At 38.5% G+C, this 18,448-nt stretch overlaps 1 non-coding gene across 1 annotated transcript; it reads right to left on the bottom strand.

Annotated features, from left to right (window-relative positions):
• Nucleotides 1–5,757: 5,757 nt before the first annotated feature.
• Nucleotides 5,758–5,864, bottom strand: LOC141603059 (small nucleolar RNA R71). Its single transcript, XR_012524957.1, has one exon. It is a non-coding gene; the product is annotated as a small nucleolar RNA R71 (small nucleolar RNA).
• Between the last annotated feature and the right edge of the window lie 12,584 nt (nucleotides 5,865–18,448).

The raw sequence follows: 18,448 nt of genomic DNA, 5'->3' as shown, positions 1-18,448 counted from the left end.
AATATTACTCAATTCACCAAAAGTTATTCGTCTATTGACATTTGCAAGACGAAACTCGATGTGGGTTCTAGTTTCCACCCTTGTAACTTTCAAGGAACTCAAAAATTCCAATGTGAGGGAGGGGTATGTCAATTCTTTCATGGTAAAAAATTTACCCAATCCCATAGCCTCAAAGAAGGTTTTGGTTTGTTCAAGAACACCCAACTTTGACAAAGCATCTTCACAAATGAATTTTGTAGGCATAATGGTCTTCTTAGCAAAGAGAACAAATTTTTCCCTATGAGAGTCGAAAGTGAAAATTACCTCCGGATAATTAGATAGTTGTTCAATGACCGGAGTTGTTGATGTTGTAGCTTCCATAGGGGGACCTTTTTGAACCTCCAACCTTGCCTCATGAACTAACAATGCCTTTGACATTTGTTTTGCTTGAAGAGTTTGTTGCCTTTTTGAAAGTGTCTTCTTTGGGGTGATTTGTTACCTCCTTTAGTTCTTCCCATTATTGATTAAACCAAAGAGAGATTGAAACCTTCAACTTTTAGTTATGCCCAAATCGATTTAAGATGAAAGAATGTTGCTTTGTATCTTAAAAATCGACTCAAAGATTGAAGATTTTGGTGTTTGAATGAATTGTTGTTGTAAAAGGAGTGATTAATTTTTGTTGTGGGGAAGTTTAGATTTGATTTTGTTGAATTTGGTTGAGGAAATATTGTTTTATGGATGTAGAGGATGAGGGTTTTTTGGGGTTTTTAGGGTTTTGGGTAGTGTTTGAAAGTAGAAGAAATGAAAATGAATGAGGGAATAAGGGTCTAAAAGACCCGTTAATTTTTGAAATAGCAGCAGGGACGAGCGGATTCAGGACTGGGATGCTCGGATTCTGCACGTTTTGCTTCAGGAAAAGACGCCTTAGGACGAGCATCTTTGTGCAAAGACGGGCGGATTCTTCAATGTGAGACCAGCGGATTCTTTGGAAGACGTTCGTATTCTGTTACAGGGTGATAATTTAAAATCCAATAGGAGAAAGACGAGCGTCTTTGCTGTAAGAAGAGCGTCCAGAATCAGACGAGCGGATTCTCCATTGGGACGCTCGGGTTCTGCGACAGACCATTTCTTTGAATTCTACAGCTCAGCCAGACGAGTGGATTGTAACATAGGACGCTCGGATTAATCAGGACGAGCGGATTCTCTACTTGGCCGCTCGGATTCTTCCCTGTCCACACGGATTCAGGTCCATCCGTGGGTACTGCATAACCTGTATCATTTTCATTCTTCAATTCTCGTGTTCTTCATTGTAGGGGCACTACAAAGGCATGAATAGCCTAGGCAATTGCTATCCCCACACTAAGTCAAAGCACTACACATCAATAAAGTCATAAGTCCCTCCCTCACATCTCTCAAAAATAATGAATATCTTGATCAAGGCACAAAAATATAAATCCAAAAATGACAAAAATGCAATGTAAAAATTGAAATGCAAGTTAGGGAGTTAGAATATTTACAAATGGTGGTTTAGGGAGGACTCCACCAAACTCTCATCCAATGTGAGATGTCAAGGGGGCATGCTCAAGGTGTTGTTGATGTTACTCAACACCTTGAAAAAATAGTCGAAAGCTTGTTCATTGTCATGATAGTGATCCTCAATAGATCTTTGCACTTGTTGTTCTCCGTGATGGTCTTGGTTCATAGCATTACCAATGTAGGGATTGAATATCCCTTCGAACTCATCATCCCAAAGACCGCAAACTTCGTCTACTTGATCATTAAAAATCTCTTGAGTTGATAGAGACACCTCTCCTTCTTTCTTGTTTTGGCCAATGAGGAAATCCTCTTCACTTCTCATGGGTGAGCTTTTCAAGCTCTCTTTGTTGCTATTCTCTTTCTCTTTGAATAGAGCATCATCAAATTTCTTTTTCCATTGGAATTACGACTTCTTCCTATCATCCTTCTGGCTATAGTGATCAACCATGAAGCATGGCTCATGCAAACAGGGAGCTCTCATGGTCTTGTCAAGATTGAAAGTTATGCTCTCGTCTCCCACTTCTAGAGTAAGTTCTCCGTGCTTTAATTCACATCTATCACCGCACCCGTGGTGTGCAAGAAAGGTCTACCTATAATGATCTGAATATTGGAGTCTTCTTCCATGTCAACAATGACAAAGTCCACCGGGATGAAAAATTTCCCAACTTTCACGGGAACATCTTCCCATATCCCTAACGGTGTCTTCGTCGATCTATCGGCCATTTACAGTGTGATGTTGGTACATTTAAGCTCTCCTATCCCTAACCTATTACTAACCGAATACGGCATAACACTCACGCTTGCTCCTAGATCACACAAAGCCTTGTTGATCGTGGTGTCATCAATGGTACATGGTATTGAGAAGCTTCCCGTGTCTTTAAGTTTCGGAGGTGAACTCCCTTGAAGGATTGCACTACTCACCTTAGTGAAGGCGATAGTTTCAAGCTTCCGAATCGACTTCTTTTTCGTAAGGATGTCCTTCATGTACTTTGCATAGGCCGGTACGTGATTGATTAATTTCGTGAAAGGAATCGAGACTTCCAAATACTTCACAATTTCCATAAATTTCCCAACTTGGTCATCGAACTTAGGCATAGCTTGACGACTTGGGAATGGAAGTCTAATCACAATGGGCTCCTTCTCCTTGGCCTTTTCTTCACTTTTCTTTGAAACTTCTTTTTTTGTTGGTTCTCCTTCCTTAGTGTTTTGCACAACTTCTTCTTTGTCACTAGCTTCCAAAACTTCATCCTTAACTTGCTTCTTTGGTCCTTCATACCTCTTACCACTCCTCAAGTGAATGACACTAACCGTTTAATGTCTTGGGGGATTACTTTGAGGTGGTAATTGCCCCTTTTGTCTTTGAGAACTTGAAGATGCTAATTGGGTCAATTGAGTTTCCAACATTTTTGTGTGGGCTAGGATGTTGTTTATGGTGATGTCTTTTGCTTGACTATCCTTTTGCATTTGAGTGAAAAATTCTTGTTGATTCTTTTGCATTTGGAGGACCGCTTTTTGAACATCAAAACCTTGGTCATTTTGTTGATTGTATGGAGTTTGATTTTGGTAACCTTGGTTTTGGTTGAAAACGGGTCTTTCATTTTGGTTTCTCATGGGAGGTGGGGTGTATGTTGGTTGGGGGTTTTGAACATTTTGCCTTTTGTATGAGAGATTTGGGTGGAATTTGGTGTTTTCATTGTAATAGTTGGAATAAGGGGTACCACTCTTGTATGCTTGAAAAGCATTCACTTGTTCATTTGTTCCCCTACATTCACTTTGGTCATGTCCCAAAGTTCCACTATTCTCACATATCCCACTTGGGATTGATGAAGATGTTACCATGGCATTAACATGATGCTTTGGTGATTTTGAGGCTTCTTCAAGTTTAGCCATAGCCTTCTCTAACTTCAAGTTAATGGTATCAATATGAGCACTAAGTTGAACACCCAATTGAGTAATAGAGTCCACTTCTTGCTTTCCTCCTCTAGTAGCACTACAAGAAAACAAGACAAAGGCGACGGAGAAGCTACAGTCGCCAATTTGGCGACAGAAAAATAAAATCGGGCGACGGAAAACAGTCGCCAATTTGGCGACTGTAGCTTTTTATCCGTAAATCTGTAGAAAATCCACGGGCGACGACATATTATCAATTTTGGCGACCGAAAACAGTCGCCAAAGTTAGCGACCATTACCCTTCGCCAATTTGGCGACCAGAAACCGTCGCCAATCCCCTGATTTTTTTTTTATGCTCATTTCTTCACCCGTTACCCCAATTCATTCATCTTAACAACCAAAAAAAAAAGCTACAAGAACCCGACGACCCGACGCCACCATCAACTACCACGACCACCGGACGCCACCACTCGCCGCCACCATCCGCACACCACATCACTACCGACCCTTCCTTCACTGTTTTTCTTTTTAATAAAGGTTTGTTTTCGACTCAAATTAATTTAATTACTTCAATCCTTCATATTTTGTTTAAGTTGTGATGCTTATTTAGTATCTAGTTGTAATTTATACATTAGTGATGCTTATTAATGTATGTAGTTGTAATTTAATTAGCATTTTTGTTAATTAATTTGAATTAGGGTTAGAAATTGGGGTTTTTATTAAATTAGTATTGTCATTTGATTAGGGTATGTAATTGAAGGTTATCTTGATAATATTAGTATTATTGAAGGTAGTAACTTAGGTTTAGTAATATTGAAGTAGTATTGTTGAAGGTAGTATAGTTTTATGAAGGTAGTATAATGTTAGGATTGTATAAATTTGCCTTATAATTGACGAAATTAAGTTAGAATGAGCATGATGTATAAATTTGTTAAATTAGTAATGTCATTTCGATTAGGGGATTGTATAAATTTGCCTTATAATTTTGACAACTTGTTTAATATATAATGACCTAGTACCCGTTCAAGAATTACTCATTAGGAGCAATTCTTGAATAGTCCCCATTTTGGGACTGTCTTTGTACGTTTCAAGTCACTTACGTTTCATGTCACTTTTAAGACATAAACCAACTCGAGTCTCATTAGACCATGCATATAGTTGAGTACGGAGGATTAAGTCGACTTGTAGGTGTTGTACAATCTAATCGATTCGGCTCCGGGATCCAAACCTTCCTAGGATTGTATGATATAAACCAACTCGATCCATCACAACAATAATTGCTTGCTTATAATTTGAGAATATGTTTGTATGATCAATTCCCATGAATCCCCTATGACCCCATGACACCCTAGTGCTTTTAATCAATTGTTTACATCTCTTTTTAATCATCTTGCTTGTTTACTTTTATTGGTATTTAGTTTAGTGATCTTCTCATCTCAACCCCAAATCATGACACCCCTAGACACCGCTACTTGCAATCGAAAATCCTACATCAATACCCGTCCCTTGGGATCCGACCTTTACTTGCCTCTTTACTAATAGTAGAGTTGTTTGTGAAGTTATAAATATTGTTTTGGTCTAGGTTCTCTTAACGACAAGTAACCGAAAATTAAATCTCCGAGTGAGTCCGACCAAAAATGGCGCCGTTGCCGGGGACGGTGTTAACTTGATTTGATTTTCTTAGATTGTTATTAGTTGTGTCTTTCTTTTCCTTGGGGAAGTAAAACTCCTCAAGGTTTGTTCTAATTATTTTTAAGTTGTTTGATATTTTGCATGTCTAGAAGATCACAAGGTACCTTGTTACCCATTGATCACGAAATTGAAAGGACTTTGACAAACAATAGAAGACTTGCTAGAGGTACTTTGAGAGGTATTTGTGAGGTTGTAGATATCCAACCAAACACTATTGAGTTCATCAACCCTTTTGCAAGAGAAGGTGAGGAGAACCCAACACAAAATCCAACACAAAATCAACCCACAATGCCTAAATTTTCATCACATTCCGTACCAACCGAGGAGAACCCACCCAATGGTACTCCCACACCACAACACTTAACCGGAAATTTCATTGCTAAATCCACATTTATCCAATTAGTCGAAAGAAGCCAATTTGGGGGGATGCCTAGTGAAGACCCTCACTCACACATGGAGACTTTTTGTGACTATTGTGATGCGATTTCACAAACCGGTGTGACTCAATACCAAATTCGTTGGGTCTTATTTCCTTTTTGTCTAATCGGCACCGCAAAACAATGGTTGAAAAGCCTCGATAAGGCTACTCTTAGAATTGACTCTTGGAATAAGTTGGCTCTAGCTTTCTACAAAAAACTCTACGCTCCGGAAAAGACTAACATGCTAAGAGCTCAAATTACGGGTTTTACGCAAAGGGATGAAGAATCGTTGTATGAAGCTTGGGAGCGATTCAAAGGAATTTGTCGCTCATGTCCTCATCATGGACTTAGCGAGTGGTTCTTGGTATAACAATTTTGGAATGGTCTTTGTGAAGACTCAAGAAACATTCTCAACATGGGATCAAATGGTATGTTCACCGAAGTTGACGATAATCAAACTTGGAACAAGATTGAGGAAATGGCGGTCCATAATTCACAATATAGTAGATCTCGCAAGGCTACACTACAACAAATAAGGTCAAAGGTGATCATATAAAGCGACTGAGAACAGTCGCCATTAAGAATATAGCGACTAAGGCCCGTCGCCCGCACTTCGTAGCTAGGTTTAGTCGCTTTTGGTGATAGGACTTCGTCGCCAAATTTGGCGACGGAATTTTTTAAAGCGGGCGACAGAAACTCGTCGCCAAAATTGGCGACTGTTTTTGGTCGCCATTTTAGCGACTGTCATTAGTCGCCTTATTCCAAGCCACGTCACCTACAAAACCTCAAGATTGGCGATGGTGTTTGGTCGCCAATTTAGCGACTGTTTTTGGTCGCCATTTTGGCGACTGTTTTTGGTCGCCAATGCCCCTAAAATTAAATTATGGTCAGAAGGTTAGCGACGGATTGCCGTCGCCAATTGCCCATTATCCATCGCCAATTTTACATTTTTTAGCCTAGAAATCATTTTTGACCTAGCCAAATACGTAAAAACCTGCAAATAAACCAACACTACCAGCAGAGAACACATGGGAAGCCAACACAACCAAATTTGATAAAGAAAATCATGTTCCATACACACAACTACGAGTTTTGGTCATCTAACATTATCCGGGAATAACATGTTCTCTAAAAAACTACATAACCGGAAAACTTGCTCCCGCTCCACTACCACCTCCATAATTAGGATCTCTAGGATCCCTTGGTTACGGGCGCCACCCACTGTTGCAATTGGCGAAAAATGAGTTCATCCGGTCCATTTCCTCCTTCATCCTCCGAATTTCTTCATCTCTCTCGGCATCCCGCCTCTCGCTCTCGGCATCCTGCCTCTCCTTGGCGGCTAATTGAGCTTGGAGCACACTTACGATACTTGGGGTATAAGGTTGTTATTGGGAGGAAATTGACCCTCTTCTTCTTGGAGTAGGGTAGAAAATCTCCTTTGCCGACCCGGCTACATACACATCTCCTCTTTGGAACCCCTCAACAAGATCAAACCATAGCTCATTGTCATCAATTTCCGGGTTGTTCTTCCTACGGACAAGGAATTGTTCCTAAAAAATTGATAAAACGTTAATGGTTAGAGGTTACTTGTCTAAAAATTGATAAAACATATACTTTAACACATTAAGATTTTTTTTTTGATACTTACATATAACTGTTGATCTTTTGCCTTCATGAAGATCAACTTGCCCTTGCTTGTCTTCTTTGCGTGAGTGTTAACAAAGAGATCAACAATCGTGGGTATCTTGCCCTTATTCTTCTTGGTCTTCCGGGAAAAAAAAACAAGGAAATTGTTAATCAAACATGATAATTAATGAGACTAAATTAGAAGACTATTAAATTAAAAGCTAAGACAAACAACTTACATCTGACAACACACGATCATGAAAAGATTGAGACCCTCCATAATGAGTAGGCTCCACTTCCGCGTCCTTTTCTCCTCCTTTCCTGTTGACTTTGTTCCGGGCCGATGCTTCCTTGAACTCAGGACTGTTCCGGTACTTGGTAAATTCCTCATATGACGCACCTATAATCAATAAAATATCAATTATTAATTAATATAGTTTCAAAATATGTAATGAATTTTAACTAATTACGGGTATTAAAAGAAACTAAATACCTTTCATGAAAGATGGCGCCTTCTTCCTCTTAGACACCTTATACATGTTGTCCCTTAGCCTCTTCTTGCCAATGTCATTATACCTTTGCCAAACTAGGCGCTCAAGGTCGGTTGGCCAATAGAACACACGTTACCAAAACTAAACACATGGATGAGAAACAAATTAATAATAAGGTAATTAGAATAAATAAATTATATTTTATAAATAGATACCCGGAAGTTGTTGAACCACATCTCCTTATCTTCATCAGTAGCGTTACTCCAACAAGTAACGCCGTGTATCATGTTCTCTTGGGTGCTAGTAGTCACACCACGAACAACTGTTTGACTTCTAAACCTGAAATCAAACATGTTAAAAACATAATTATATAGGAAAAAACAAATAATGTATAATTAAAATGTCTAAAAAAAGTCATTACTTACTAAATAAAAAAATTACAAACTAGAATGAATAAAAAATTACCAAAGAACATTCGGATCAAGGATCATCCTGCCGTCAGTATATCGGGGTATAGCAACCTCCTCCTCCTCCTCCTCCTCCTCCTCACTCACCTCTGTAGTAGAACGGTCAACGTCCTCCTCCTGCTCTCGGGAGCTACTACCTCCCTCACTATAGCCTCCCCGCTGCCTACCTCCTCCACGAGCCATGTGTACTACAATTGAATAAAAAGTGTTAGCAAATATTACAGGATAATTATTATAAGATACAAAAAAATAAAACCTAATAAACAGATATAAAAGAAAAAATAAAACGCTAATAATTGTTCCAAATTTTGATATGTATACTTTCAATACCTTCTCTTACTCATCATCATCATCATCATCATCATCATCATCATCATCATCATCATCATCTTCTTCTTCTTCTTCTTCTTCTTCTTCTTCTTCTTCTTCTTCTTCTTCTTCTTCTTCTTCTTCTTCTTCTTCCTCCTCTTCCTCCTCCTCTTCTTCTTCTTCCCCCTCTTCTATCCCATCCCTCTCCTTATCATTCTCTTCTTCTTCCTCTTCTAACTCCTCCTCCGCTTCTATCTCATTTGCATAAATAATTTCATCATGATCAACTGGGGACAAAACTGTTCCTGATACAACCTCTTCTTGGAAAAAAATGTATCAACTTCTGATCGTGCCTTTGTTTTAAAAACGGCCCACCATTGCTTTTGTTGTCTATCATTACTTATGCTCGGAAGAGATGCAAAATAAACTTGATGAGCTTGTTGTGCAAGTATAAATGGGTCATATTTAGAGTAGGTTCGAGTATGATTCACTTCCACGAGTTTGTAACGATCATGGACTCTCGTTCCAGCTACGAAATTATCCCTCCATTGAATCTTGAATAAGACGGTTTTATAACTCCGATCCCGGCCATTGTAGCACAACTCAAAGATATCCTCTAATATGCCATAATATTCATTGCCATCAAGAGAAGAAATAGTAACGCCGTAGTTGCATTTAGCCTTACTTTTTCCATAGTCAAATGTTTGAAACTTAAACCCATTACTGAATATCGATTCCACGTCACAACCTTTCGAGAAGGACCCAAAGCCAAGCTTCATATCACATCATCTTGAATATTTAGCTTACATACATGCTTTCGAAACCAGGCTGGAAATTGATCCTCATGCTTATGCCAAACATCCTCTCTGTTTACATTTGGGTGTTCTTTAATGAAATCTGTCACAAATTGAGCTTCATATGGCTCCAAAACCTCACAATTAGATAGCACATAAAGGTGGGCACGGTTATACTCCTTGTCATCCAGAAATCTTGTTCCCCCAACTGATGAACACCCTATTTCATCCTGTATTTGGAAACACTTGGGTATACTTGTGTCTAGTTCATCCGCTTCATCAATATTCAAGTTTTTTGCTTTGGTCTCAATATGTTTTTCAAAGTAAAGAGAGCAAAAATTGGCAATCTCTTCCGTTAGGTAGGCATTGCATATAGAACCTTCCACACGAGCTTTATTACCAATTTTTTTCTTCACATGATTAAGAAACCTTTCGAAAGGATACATCCACCTATATTGGACGGGTCCACCAACTTTAGCTTCATATGGCAAATGGATAGGTAGATGCTCCATCGAATTGAAAAAAGAAGGCGGAAATATCATCTCAAGTTTACACAAAATTTCTGGTATTTGATCTTCTAAACAACTCATGTCCTCAACTGATATCGTGGAGGAACATAAATCTCTAAAAAATTGACTTATTTTCAGAATCGCATTCCAAACTGTAGTCGGGAGTAAATTTTTAAAAGCCACGGGTAATAAGCGCTCCATGAAAACATGACAATCATGACTTTTCAACCCTTTCAATTTCAGTTCCTTCAAATCAACACAACAGCTCAAATTGGATGCATATCCATCGGGAAACTTCAAGTTTCCTATCCAATCGCACAATACCTTTCTTTGAGCTTTTTCAAGAGTAAATATGGCTTTTGGTTTAGCCCCATCCTTATGAATATGAAGTTTAGGACGATCACAAAGTTTCTTCAATTCTATTCTTGAATTAATATCATCACGTGTCTTTCCTTTTACATCCATAATCGTATGAATAAGAAAGTCAAAGAAGTTCTTCTCTATGTGCATCACATCCAAATTGTGTCTGATCAACATTGTTTTCCAGTAGGGAAGCTCCCAAAAAATACTTCTTTTAAACCAACCATTTTTTTTCTTTTTCAACTCTTTAAACTCTTCTTCAGTCCCATCGACAGTTGATGGCAAATCACGTACAGCCTCCCATATCTCATCCCCTTGGAGTCGAACCGGAGCATTGTCACGCACCTCCTTACCTTTTAAGAAAGATTTCTTGTTCTCTCTATGAATATGTCCATACGGTAAGAAACATGTATGACAATCAAACTAACTAATTTTTTTGGAATTAGGAAGATAAAATGCTTTACTCCTATCCATGCAATAAGGACATGCCTTTTGCCCAGCGGTTGCCCATCCTGATAGCATACCATATGCGGGAAAATCATTTATACTCCATAACAATGAAGCTCTTAGTTGGAAATTTTGCTTCTTCGAGACATCAAATGTTTCTACACCAACTTCCCACAAATACTTCAGTTCTTTCACCAACGGTTGTAAATAAACATCCAGATGGTTTTTTGGGTTATCAGGACCGGGGATAAGTAAAAAGAGGAAAATAAATTGTCTTTTCAGACAAAGCCAATGAGGTAAGTTGTACGGCGTGGTCATTACGGGCCAACACGAGTATTTTCTACCAAACTGACCAAAAGGGTCTAACCCATCCGTACACAAGCCAAGTCTCACATTGCGAGGTTCCTCGACAAAATCGGGATATAACCTATCAAAACGCTTCCACTCCTCCCCGTCACTCGGATGACACATCTTTCCTGGTGTACGAGGATTTTCTTTGTGCCATCTCATTTGGTTGGCAAGATTTTTCGTGGTATACATTCTTTGAAGTCTAGGGGCTAATGGAAAATAAATTAATGTGTTTACTGATATTGGTTTTTTTCTCTTTCCACTCCTTTTATTACCCTTCTTCCCCTTCAAAATAATATTTCCTTAACTTGTCTCATATCTATCCCTTTGACATTTCTTACATTTGTCAAGCAAAGCATCATCTTTCCAAAAAAGCATAGATCCTTTAGGACATGCATCAATCTTTTCATGTGGAAGCTGAACACCTTTGACCACTTTCTTGGTATTATAGAAATTTCGGGTCATAACATTATTATCGGGTATAACATCCTCAACCAACGTAGCAATACTATCAACGGCTTTAAATGGCTTATTAAACTCACATTTTGAAGCAACTATCCTGGATGAAACTTGTAACAATGTCATTCTACTCCCCTCATATAAGGTTTTTTCGGAAGCACTTAGCAAGTCAAAAAAGGCTTTTGCTCTTGGGTTTGGTTGTTCTTCATCAATCATTGGTACACGGTCGTCATTAATGAAATCATTAGACTGAAAGGCATCAAGTACCATTTCTCTATATGGGTTCTCATTTTGTTGGATTTGAGGCTCTTCGGGATAATATTTTTCTCCATGGGAAATCCAATTGTAGTAGTTTGGAAAAAAACCATTTGTAACACGATGCTCTTCTACTTCAATGTCAAATAAATATTTTAAGTTTTTACATTTAGTACAAGGACACCTAAGTTTATGTTGTTCCAAATCTTATGAATCTTTACATCTAGCAAATTCAATAAATCCACGAACTCCCTTTACAAATCTAGCGATAGGACATTTCTTCTTATCTACTCTTTCTTCGTACATCCAGCTACGTTCAAATATCTTCATTTTAATCTATAAGCAATATATAGCAAACTAACCATTTTAAATAATAATATTTAATTTCAACAAAAAAACAATGGTTATCTCATCCTCCATTTTATGCTAATTTCAAGATTTCAATTGGGTCCTTATAACTCCAACCTAAACCCATCAATGTACGTTTCAAGTCACTAGCAAACACACATTTGTCATTTATTAATAAGAAAAAAACCGGCAGCAATTCCCCTTAGTTCACAATGTGGAATAGATACATATTCCACATATATATTCAGAGAACATTGGAGAAAATTGCAACCAAATTCTTTTCTCATTAATAAAATCACAACTATGTGTTTACTACCTAAGTGACTTGAAACGTACAAAGACAGTCCCAAAATGGGGACTATTCAAGAATTGCTCCTAATGAGTAATTCTTGAACGGGTACTAGGTCATTATATATTAAACAAGTTGTCAAAATTATAAAGCAAGTTTATACAATCCCCTAATCGAAATGACATTACTAATTTAACAAATTTATACATCATGCTCATTCTAACTTAATTTCGTCAATTATAAGGCAAATTTATACAATCCTAACATTATACTACCTTCATAAAACTATACTACCTTCAACAATACTACTTCAATATTACTAAACCTAAGTTACTACCTTCAATAATACTAATATTATCAAGATAACCGTCAATTACATCCCCTAATCAAATGACATTACTAATTTAATAAAAACCCCAATTTCTAACCCTAATTCAAATTAATTAACAAAAATGCTAATTAAATTACAACTACATACATTAATAAGCATCACTAATGTATAAATTACAACTAGATACTAAATAAGCATCACAACTTAAACAAAATATGAAGGATTGAAGTAATTAAATCAATTTGAGTCGAAAACAAACCTTTATTAAAAAGAAAAACAGTGAAGGAAGGGTCGGTAGTGATGTGGTGTGCGGATGGTGGCGGCGAGTGGTGGCGTCTGGTGGTCGTGGTAGTTGATGGTGGCGTCGGGTCGTCGGGTTCTTGTAGCTTTTTTTTTGGTTGTTAAGATGAATGAATGGGGGTGACGGGTGAAGAAATAAGCATAAAAAAAATATCAGGGGATTGGCGACGGTTTCTGGTTGCCAAATTGGCGACGGGTAATGGTCGCTAACTTTGGCGACTGTTTTCGGTCGCCAAAACGGATAATATGTCGTCGCCCGTGGATTTCGTACAGATTTACGGATAAAAAGCTATAGTCGCCAATTTGGCGATTGTTTTCCGTCGCCCGATTTTATTTTTCTGTCGCCAAATTGGCGACTGTAGCTTCTCCGTCGCCTTTGTCTTGTTTTCTTGTAGTGCTACTAGTGGAGGAAAGCAACAAGTGGACTCTATTACTCAATTGGGTGCTCAACTTAGTGCTCATATAGATACCATTAACGTGAAGTTAGAGAAGGCTATGGCTAAACTTGAAGAAGCCTCAAAATCACCAAAGCATCATGTTAATGCCATGGTAACATCTTCATCAATCCCAAGTGGGATATGTGAGAATTGTGGAACTTTGGGACATGACCAAAGTGAATGTAGGCGAACAAATGAACAAGTGAATGCTTTTCAAGCATACAAGAGTGGTACCCCTTATTCCAACTATTATAATGAAAACACCAAATTCCACCCAAATCTCTCATACAAAAGGCAAAATGTTCAAAACCCCCAACCAACATACACCCCACCTCCCATGAGAAACACATATCAAAGACCCTTTTTCAACCAAAACCAAGGTTACCAAAATCAAACTCCATACAATCAACAAAATGACCAAGGTTTTGATGTTCAAAAAGCGGTCCTCCAAATGCAAAAGAATCAACAAGAATTTTTCACTCAAATACAAAAGGATAGTCAAGCAAAAGACATCACCATCAACATCCTAGCCCACACAAAAATTATGGAAACTCAATTGACCCAACTAGCATCTTCAAGTTCTCAAAGACAAAAGGGGCAATTACCACCTCAAAGTAATCCCCCAAGACATTAAACGGTTAGTGTCATTCACTTGAGGAGTGGTAAGAGGTATGAAGGACCAAAGAAGCAAGTTAAGGATGAAGTTTTGGAAGCTAGTGACAAAGAAGAATTTGTGCAAACCACTAAGGAAGGAGAACCAACAAAAAAAAGAAGTTTCAAAGAAAAGTGATGAAAAGGCCAAGGAGAAGGAGCCCATTGTGATTAGACTTCCATTCCCAAGTCGTGAAGCTAAGTCTAAGTTCGATGAACAAGTTGGGAAATTTATGGAAATTGTGAAGAATTTGGAAGTCTCGATTCCTTTCAAGAAATTAATCAATCATGTACCGGCCTATGCAAAGTACATGAAGGACATCCTTACGAAAAAGAAGTCGATTCGGAAGCTTGAAACTATCGCCTTCACTAAGGTGAGTAGTGCAATCCTTCAAGGGAGTTCACCTCCGAAACTTAAAGACCCGGGAAGCTTCTCAATACCGTGTACCATTGACGACACCACGATCAATAAGGCTTTGTGTGATATAGGAGCAAGCGTGAGTGTTATGCCGTATTCGGTTAGTAAAAGGTTAAGGATGGGAGAGCTTAAATGTACCAACATCACACTCCAAATGGCCGATAGATCGACGAAGACACCGTTAGGGATATGGGAAGATGTTCCCGTGAAAGTTGGGAAATTTTTCATCCCGGTGGACTTTGTCATTGTTGACATGGAAGAAGACTATAATATTTCGATCATTCTAGGTAGACCTTTCTTGCACACCACGGGTGCGGTGATAGATGTGAAGCACGGAGAAATTACTCTAGATGTGGGAGACGAGAGCATAACTTTCAAGCTTGACAAGACCATGAGAGCTGTAGAATTCAAAGAAATGGTCTGTCGCAGAATCCGAGCGTCCCAGTGGAGAATCCGCTCGTCTGATTCTGGACGCTCGTTTTACAGCAAAGACGCTCGTCTTTCTCCTATTGGATTTTAAATTATCACCCTATAACAGAATCCGAGCGTCTTCCAAAGAATCCGCTTGTGTCACATTGAAGAATCCGCCTGTCTTTGCACAAAGACGCTCGTCCAGAGGCGTCTTTTCCTGAAGCAAAACGTGCAGAATCCGAGCGTCTCAGTCCTGAATTCGCTCGTCCCTGCTGCTATTTCAAAAATTAACGGGTCTTTTAAACCCTTATTCCCTCATTCATTTTCATTTCTTCTACATTCAAACACTACCCCAAACCTAAACCACCCCAAAAAACCCTCATCCTCTACATCCACAAAACAATATTTCCTCAACCAAATTCAACAAAATCAAATCTAAACTTCCCCACAACAAAAATTAATCACTCCTTTTACAACAACAATTCATTCAAACACCAAAATCTTCAACCTTTGAGTCGATTTTTAAGATACAAAGCAACGTTCTTTCATCTTTAATCGATTTGGGCATAACTAAAAGTTGAAGGTTTCAATCTCTCTTTGGTGTAATCAATAATGGGAAGAACTAAAGGAAGAAACAAGGCACCCCAAAGAAGACACTTTCAAAAAGGCAACAAACTCTTCAAGTAAAACAAATGTCAAAGGCATTGTTAGTTCATGAGGCAAGGTTGGAGGTTCAAAAAGGTCCCCCTATGGAAGCTAAAACATCAACAACTCCGGTCATTGAACAACTATCTAATTATCCGGAGGTAATTTTCACTTCCTACTCTCATAGGGAAAAATTTGTTCTCTTTGCTAAGAAGACCATTATGCCTACAAAATTCATTTGTGAAGATGCTTTGTCAAAGTTGGGTGTTCTTAAACAAACCAAAACCTTCTTTGAGGCTATGGGATTGGGTAAATTGTTTACCATGAAAGAATTGACATACCCCTCCCTCACATTGGAATTTTTGAGTTCCTTGAAAGTTATAAGGGTGGAAACTAGAACCCACATCGAGTTTCGTCTTGCAAATGTCAATAGACGAATAACTTTTGGTGAATTTAGTAAGATTTTAGGCCTTAGTGATACCCCGTACTATGAAAAGATCCCCGACAAGTATGACCCCGCTCCTCTTTGGGAGGCAATTTCCGGAAAGTAATTTGTGCGCTTTCATGATTGTCATGCTCTATTAGTCCACCATCCGGGCATTAGAGTGTGGCATAAGGTCATTGGGAATACTTTGATAGCAAGAAATGGCACTAATCATCTTACCAAGCTCGATTTTGTTCTTCTTGAGTCGGCCTTGAACATAGGAAGGGAATATACTAAGCCATACAATGCTCTAAGACTTTTGGTTGAAAGATGGCTTAATGTCGATTGTGGTAAAGAGGGCACCGCTTTTATTGTGAATGGAGGACTAGTTACCTATTTGGCCAAGCACTTTAACCCAAATTTCAACAAAGACAAAACTTATGTGGCGGTCAAAGGAGGCCACTTCATTGATATGGACACCATGATTCACAAGTTTAAGTGGTTCAAGCATGCTCCTCTTGACACCAAATATGGTGGGTTAACCAATGAAGCTAGATCCTTCACTTTGCCTTCAAAGATTTGCCGATTGAGTGTTCACCGACCAAACTACCTTCTTCCACTCTCCGAGGAGACCGAGTATATTATTCAACAACAAAGAGGCGAGACTGATGAGCCCTACTCCTCCATTGTCACACCACCCTACCCATTTGAGTATCACGAGTTCAAACCCAAGGATGTCGAGGTAGGAAATGATTACATAACTCTACTCATGAGGGAAATGCACAAGCAAGCTTACAATGATAGAGTGGATGCTTACAAGGCCCAGTATATGCCCCTCCTACATCTAGCTAGGCAAGGACTTCTTGATCCATCATGTCCTTTGCCTAGTTGGGCGGATAGGGAAGTTTTCTTTCCTAGCACCTCTAGTGGTGGAAGACCGGGTGGAGAGGAGAATGTTGATGAGGGTGTTGATGAAGAAGGTGAAGAAGAAGAGGTTCAAGAGAATGTGTAAGAGGAAGAAGCTCAAGATGAGGAAGAAGAAGGAAGTGAGGAAGAGCAAGGAATTGAAAGTGGGAGTGGAGATGATTCCACTTCTATGGAGGAAAATGATGATAATGATGATATGATGGAGGATTAGCAAACCTTGGAGGCTCCTACACTCTTTCACCCCTCTTACGGTTTGTCTACTTCTTTTGTTTTCTTTATTGTATTTTCATCATTTGTTTAAGGAGTCCTAGAAACATGGAGGACTAACACCTTGGCTTCATTAAGGTGTTCTTTTTATTGTTCCCACATGTAAAATCCAAAATGACAATTTGTAGTTTCATGGATTGCATTCCGTGTGCATGAACTACCCTGAAATTCAAGACGTTAGAGATAATGTCTATTTTGGTTTGGGGAAGTCCATGCATACGCATCGGTAGGTAATCTAAATTACGATCTCCGCCATAACAAAAACCCATGCATCATGTAGTGTAGCTTAGTATAGTTTGCATTTAGTTTATAAATCATGCATCCTACTTGCATAATTTCCTATCGTATTGGCCATTGAGGACAATGCCCATACTAGTGTGGGGATGGGAAATTCTAACTTAACTTTTATTCAAAAATCCAAAACAATTGAAAAATTGAAAAAAATCAAAAACGTGTTCATTTCCTTTGTAGTGTAGTCTTGTATATATTGTTTTATATATATTGTGTTTGTTCATCCTTGTTCACATTGATCGACTACGCCACATCCGAGACATGAGGATATTGAAGATCGCATGGTATGATCTTTCCAATATCCTTTTTCCTCTTTATGTTAATGACTGGCTTTATTTTGATTGATGTGGTATAAACAATGTGAATTTAGGACTTGCATTTAGTTTATTTGGCATACTAGTTGGTAGAATCATATGCATTAGGATGTATAAATGTTTGTTGCATCATGACATATAGTTTGCATGTAAGAAAAATTTTGTGAAACCGTCTACTTGGGAAGCTTGACAAGTGTATATAGGCCCTAGTAGATGCTTTTTTCTTCTTAAGACTTTGCTTGTTAGAATACTTGTAAAACACCCTAGGATGTGTCATGCTAGTATCCTTTGACCCATGGATTAAGGCCTAGTCAAGAGTACCTTGTGGTGTGATAACTCCTTGGCTACCGTTTATTCCAAGGTGACCCTTGAAACCATGCAACCATCATTCATCCATGTTCTACCATACATTTTGTCATCAAAGGGAATGGGCACAAAAAGAAATTTTTCAAAAATTTGAGTTTAAGAAATGAAAAGAAAAGAAAAGCAAAAGTTTGCAATTTGCATCAAAAGAAAAGAGGAGTAACAAAAATAAAAACTCCTATGCTTCAAATATAAGGCACCCTCGTTACTAATTGGGGTGACTTTGAAAATTTTCAAAAGAAAAATGCAAAAAGTTGAAAAGTTGTCAAGTATTGGAATGTCAAAAATCAAAAGAAATGGCAAAAAGAAAGTGTTCTCAAGTGTTATATGCCACAAGAAATTGGGGGGGGGGGGGGGGAAACAACAACAAAGAAAACTTCCAAATGAAACTCAAATACTATCGATCCCTTTATCCATCGTATCCATTTTTGTGCATGGTAGAGAGGGGACG

This window comes from Silene latifolia, chromosome 9 (assembly GCF_048544455.1).
Source record: "Silene latifolia isolate original U9 population chromosome 9, ASM4854445v1, whole genome shotgun sequence".
Classification (NCBI taxonomy): domain Eukaryota; kingdom Viridiplantae; phylum Streptophyta; class Magnoliopsida; order Caryophyllales; family Caryophyllaceae; genus Silene; species Silene latifolia.
The sequence above is the reverse complement of the archived record's forward strand: the minus strand, read 5'-3'. Positions and strand labels throughout refer to the sequence as shown.